Source organism: Oryza sativa, chromosome 9, assembly GCF_034140825.1.
Source record: "Oryza sativa Japonica Group chromosome 9, ASM3414082v1".
NCBI lineage: Eukaryota > Viridiplantae > Streptophyta > Magnoliopsida > Poales > Poaceae > Oryza > Oryza sativa.
In genome coordinates, this window is record NC_089043.1 from 10309140 (window position 1) to 10314779 (window position 5640).

Here is a 5640-nt window from a genome sequence, read left to right on the forward strand (position 1 = left end):
GAGCTTTGTTGGTCGCTAGGAAGGCCATCCTAAATGCCGCCGCACAGAAAAACAGGCATAGGATCCTAAGGACCACCATCATTTTCTCCGTCCTCCTCGACACCATCCTACACAATAATTGCTGCTAATTATTATGTAGTTAATGGGCCTTTGTTTAACCAGACTATCCCGTGAAATTTGAGCGGCCCATATAAAATCTTGTTGGAGTACTAACTTAAACGATAAAAGTAAACTAATAAATAATTTGTACTTCATGGTATATTTTATAGAAATATAAACAAGAACAGAAATTAAATCCGTGTAAAATCTTCACTTGAAAAGCATCATTTCTTTTAGTGTTTATTGAAATAAAATTTCCAATGATTTGCATAATATATTACTTGAAAGTTGAAATCTACAAGTATTTCGGACCTTTTCTGCATTCTCTCTTCTCACCAAATTCTCGGCTTTTATTTATACTAGTAATATGCCCGTGCTAACGCTACGATCTTTAATTTTTTTTAATAAATGACTAAAATTTTGTGTTAGTCAAAATAATCAATTTAATGGGAGCTTTAATTCAAATTATGCTATATATTTAAGGCAAATTACAAGGTGGATATTTCACATTGTTCCTCTGAAAAAACACATTGTTCATCCGAAATACCACCAAAATACACACAATTTCTCTCCAATAGCAATTTACTTTGGTAGGTGTTGGGAGAATTTACTATTTGCCACTCTACCAAAATGCCAGTGCTCAAATACCACTCTCCCAAATTTTCATTACCAAATACCATCCGGGCCCACATGTCAGCCTCACTTTCCATTCAAACAAAAGTGATGTGGGACCCTGTGCTGGATGAGGCTGACATGTGGGCCCGGGTGGTATTTGGGAATGGAAATTTAGGAGAGTGGTATTTGAGCATTGGCATTTTGGTAGAGTGGTAAATAGTAAATTCTCCGGTTCCGGTGCAACTGTGAGTCATATAATAACTTGTCACCATGAGCTGAATCAGAGGAACGTAAAATATCTCTTATCCTTAAGTTAGCATCAATATAGAACATAATGCTATACCTCACCTATATACATGGCAAGGTCTCCAAGCATGACCAGCTGCAATAAAATTAGATACTAAACCCTAGCCAATGTATATTAGCGATTCTTCTTAAAAAAATATATGGCAAGGTCTCCTACCATGGCCTCTTGATTTCTCTGCAACGCACATTTTTCTAGGTATGAAATAAAGCACCTTCTAACATTATTGGTTCCATTCTGAAAACAATGGAACACATGAAAAATCATGCTCCAATTGAGAAATTAAGGCAGAAACTTGATCTTTAATCATCTCATCACAGCACACGGAGGAAAGTACTTCAGAAAAAAAAAAAGAAGAAGAAACTTTGGCCTCCGCTTGTGCCTCAGACCCCCAGTCTTGCGGCGATCAATCTCGCAGACCCGATGCCATGCCCCATATCCTTCAAATCCAACTCATAAAAAATCACGCCTTTGATTGAAGAAGACCAGTTAAAGATTGAATTCTAACTGTTGCTCGTGCTTGCGTTAGCGAGTTGACGGTGCCCGCATTAGTGCCAGGTAGCTTCCGAGTTGGGCATCGGTCACTCGATCGGTGCGTACTCGTTGGACGAGCATGTGTTCGAGCTATGAGAATGGTGTCGTGAGCTTGAACTCGTGGCCCGCTTCATCACGTTGAAGAAATGTCTTGCTCTCTTCTTCACCAAGCACACACGAGCAAAGAACACACAGGATGCCACGCCCTAAAGTCATCCTAAAATTTTATCGTCTAAATTATTCCTATAAATTGTAAACAGCCAAAAATAGCCTTCAACAATTAAATATCATCAAGTTTCAACTCAAATTCATGTGTGAGAATTTTATTTTAAGTTCCTCGTGCTACAAAACACTTAACCATTTTTTACTGGAATTTTAAGAGCATTATAAATAATTTTAATGCAGCAATAACCTTTCTCAGATTTTTTTTAAAAAAAGAAAAACTAAAATAAAATCCTGCTCTTGCTCCGGCCCTTCTCTCCTTCCCGGCCCAACCTAGCCATCGCGCCCACCAGGCCGCACGTGCACTGCACGCGTGCGCCCCCCGTGGGGTCCGCCTGTCGGAGGCGTCCCCTACCTCCACCCCGACCGTTCCTCTCTCTCCCCTCCCCCGTTGAAACCTAGCACCGCCGGCCACCTAGATCAAGCGTTTCCCCTTTCAATTGATCGCAAAAATGGGTTTCTTGTGTAGTGGGCATCAATTCCCCCAACAAATCCCATTCAATACCGCACTAAATCATCCTCGATTTTAATCCGCAACCGGCATGTTCAATAGGGAGCTCCACCGCAGCTGCACCCTCGCGCGGCAGCGGCAAAGGTAGGAGAGGGTGCGAGAGACGAGAGGCCGATGGGAGCGACCTGGGATCGAGCGCTGATCTCGGAAGCGGACAGGACGGGGACGCGGCGATGAGCGGATGAAGGCGTTCGAAGGGAAAGGGGCGGCGATTGATTTGCTGGCGTGTCACGTCATGAATAAGTAAAACAACTTGTTTAATTATTATAGGGTAGATTTATATTTACTTACTTTTTTTAATAAAAAGTATGTAGTGGTGGCGGTGAAGCTAACCCTAACATACGCGTGTAATATGGACCGTAGGATTGGCAGATCGAACGGTTCAGATCGATAGACAGACCCACGGTTCTCTCCGCATCTGCGCATCTAACTTCCTTCGCATCGAGCGGCACCTCTCATCATAACACAACCCACTGCCAGGTTCTCCGTTCCACTAATCTCTTGGCTCCCCAGGACTCCACCGCGCCCCTCCGTTTCCATATCTCGCGCAATCACACGTTGTCAGGTCACCGTCACGAGAATGCTATTACGTGATCAGTCGTGCGCGCCCTCCCCGCGCGACTGGACACGTGTCGCGCGCGGAGAGGGGACGGCGGACGCGCCGCGCGGGACTGCGGGAGAGCGAGTTTTTCGTTTTTTTTTACTTTTTCCGTGTTTTTCGTTTCTATTCGGTTTGCCTTTTTTTCCGTGTTTTTCGTTTCTATTCGGTTCGGTTTTTCTTTTTGGGACTAGCTAGCGAGTTGTCGACAGTTTTTGAGACCCGGAACTTTCAAAATTTTCAACCACGGGATATATCATCAACAATTACTGGAAAACATGTCTGCACCAATAAAAACCACAAATCTTAGTACGCATGCTTTTGAAAAGAATTACAAATTCTAATTTTACACGATGTAAATACCCTATAACTATCATATAACTGGGGTATAAGTGATATGTAACTGCTCTCTAACTAAGGTGCAAGTGATATGTAAGTTTATAACTACTCTGTAACTAGGATGTAAGTGCTATGTAAGTAGATTAAAGTACGCGAATACTGCTCATAGAACGTTCGACAGAAACAAGTTACCAAAATATTCGAATTATTTTAGCCTTTGGTTCCAACACTGACGTCATTGCTAGGATTATCCCAAAAATTAGGGGGGCAAACAAGGTCTAATTGTAGTTGCGATGTAAGTAGCATGTAACCGTGATTTTAATTCGAAAACTTAGCTGGCTTAGTGGTTTGTACGCTGCTCTACGTAGAAGGGTAGGCAGCAGGATCGACTCCTCCTAAGGCACTATTTTCTGCTCTTTTCTTCCGTCACGCCTGCACGAATCTCGGAGCGAATCCCAAGGCTGAAAAATCGACAGTTTTTTCCAAGTCTTTTCTTCCGTCACGCACTCACGAATCTCGGAGCGAATCCGAGGGCTGAAAAATCGACAGTTTTTTCCAAAGAAAACTGTCGCAAGTTTTGTTGCAATTCCGTTCTTTTTTCTTCGTTTCTTCAGTTCGGTTTTTTTTTTCTCTTCTGTTTTTTTTTGTTTTTTTTTAAGATGTATGAATACAAAGTTTGTATTCGTATGTATACCAAACTAGTTTGTATTCGTACGTGTACAAAGTTTATATACACGTATGTAAAGTTTGTATACGCGTATATGCGTATACAAAGTTTATATTCCCATATGTAAACTTTGTATACGTGATGTAATTTCTTGTTTTTTTATTTTTTTTAATATGTATGTATATAAAGTTTGTATAATCGTATACAAAGTTTATATATGTCTTATATAAAGTTTGTATATGTCGTATAAAACTTTGTATATGTGTATATATTTTTATGCATTAAAAATATATCTGTAGATATATATACACACGTGTGTGTATATATATATATATATATATATATATATATATATATAACAGGTCTAATAATCCAGTTTAAGTAGCACGAATCATAAAGCACTTAAACAGTGGATGTTGTTAGAGCCCATACTCCATGTAGCATCAGTTAATATATATATACATATATGTGTGTATGTGTGTGTGGGGTATATACATAAGTATAGTAGATACAGAGAAGAGGCTAGGGGGCGACTGACCCCCCGCGCGCGGCTGATCGCGTATGCGCCCTGTCACCGTCATCCCCCACGCCGCGCCGCGTCACCAGGGGCTGAGGGGCGTAGTCCTGGTGGGCCCGAGACTAAAAAGAAATATCAGCCCAGTTGCTCACTTGGGCCCAATAAGTCAAGCCTGGAGTTCACTCCGGCCGGCCGCCGCTGCTTCTCCGCTGGCCTCTCCCTGGCCTCGATCAGTCTCCCCAACTCCCCGTCGTCCACCAACGTCATTTGCCCCCCGGTTGTTGAATCCGCGGAGCGCGCGGCAGAGGGTCGAGGCGCCAAGGCACCACGGCGACCACGCTGCCACTGACCGGTCACCGCATGGCAGGCGCCCGAGGCGCCACTGGCTGCTGGCACACACTGGGAGCCCAAGACCCCTGGCCACCCGGCTTAATTAATTTTGTGCTCTCTAAAACTCGGTAATCTGCTCTCGCTAGTCGCTACTCCAAAAGTTTTGATTCATGAACTTGTAAGAGTGATTGAATTCTAGACATATATGCACTCTTTGAGAGTCATTGCTGCATTAGGACTGCCACATCAATCAAAAATGTATTCTGCAAATATTGTTTATTGCTGTGTTGGGATCTGCTTTTGCGTTTCCAATTTTAATTTCAGTGATACACGGACTAATTGTCTGTAAATACATTTCTTGCGCATCCATACATGACATGACAGGACAGCTCTAATTTTGTTGCCATCTACAACGTTTGAATTAGAATAGTAATCGGAGCAATGCATGCTTTCATAATTGAGTTCTATCGATGCAAAATTTGATAATCACCGAATTTTTTTAATATAATAATTAATAACCCCATAATTAAATATCTGGTAAATCAAAGTTGAGATTTTTAATAATAGGATGGACGCTAAAGAATACAGCGTCTAGGTATGGACGCTATTTGTAAAATCATCCAGAGCTGGACGCTCTGGCTAACTACGTCCAGCATACGACCGGTCGCCTAGGTCGGTCCGACGGTCCCTATACGAACAGAAGCAAAATGAAAAAGGAAAAAAAAAAGAAAAACGAGAAGAGGATTCAGGAACCATTCTTGGCGACGCCACTGCCGTCCTCCACGCGCGGAACAGCGTCGCCTATCCATCCGTCACCGCTACGCGTCCAATCGCCGAGGGATTGCCGAGGAGGCCAGGATGCGGTCGCTAGAGAACGGTAGTTATTTCGGCGCTGATTGGTTTT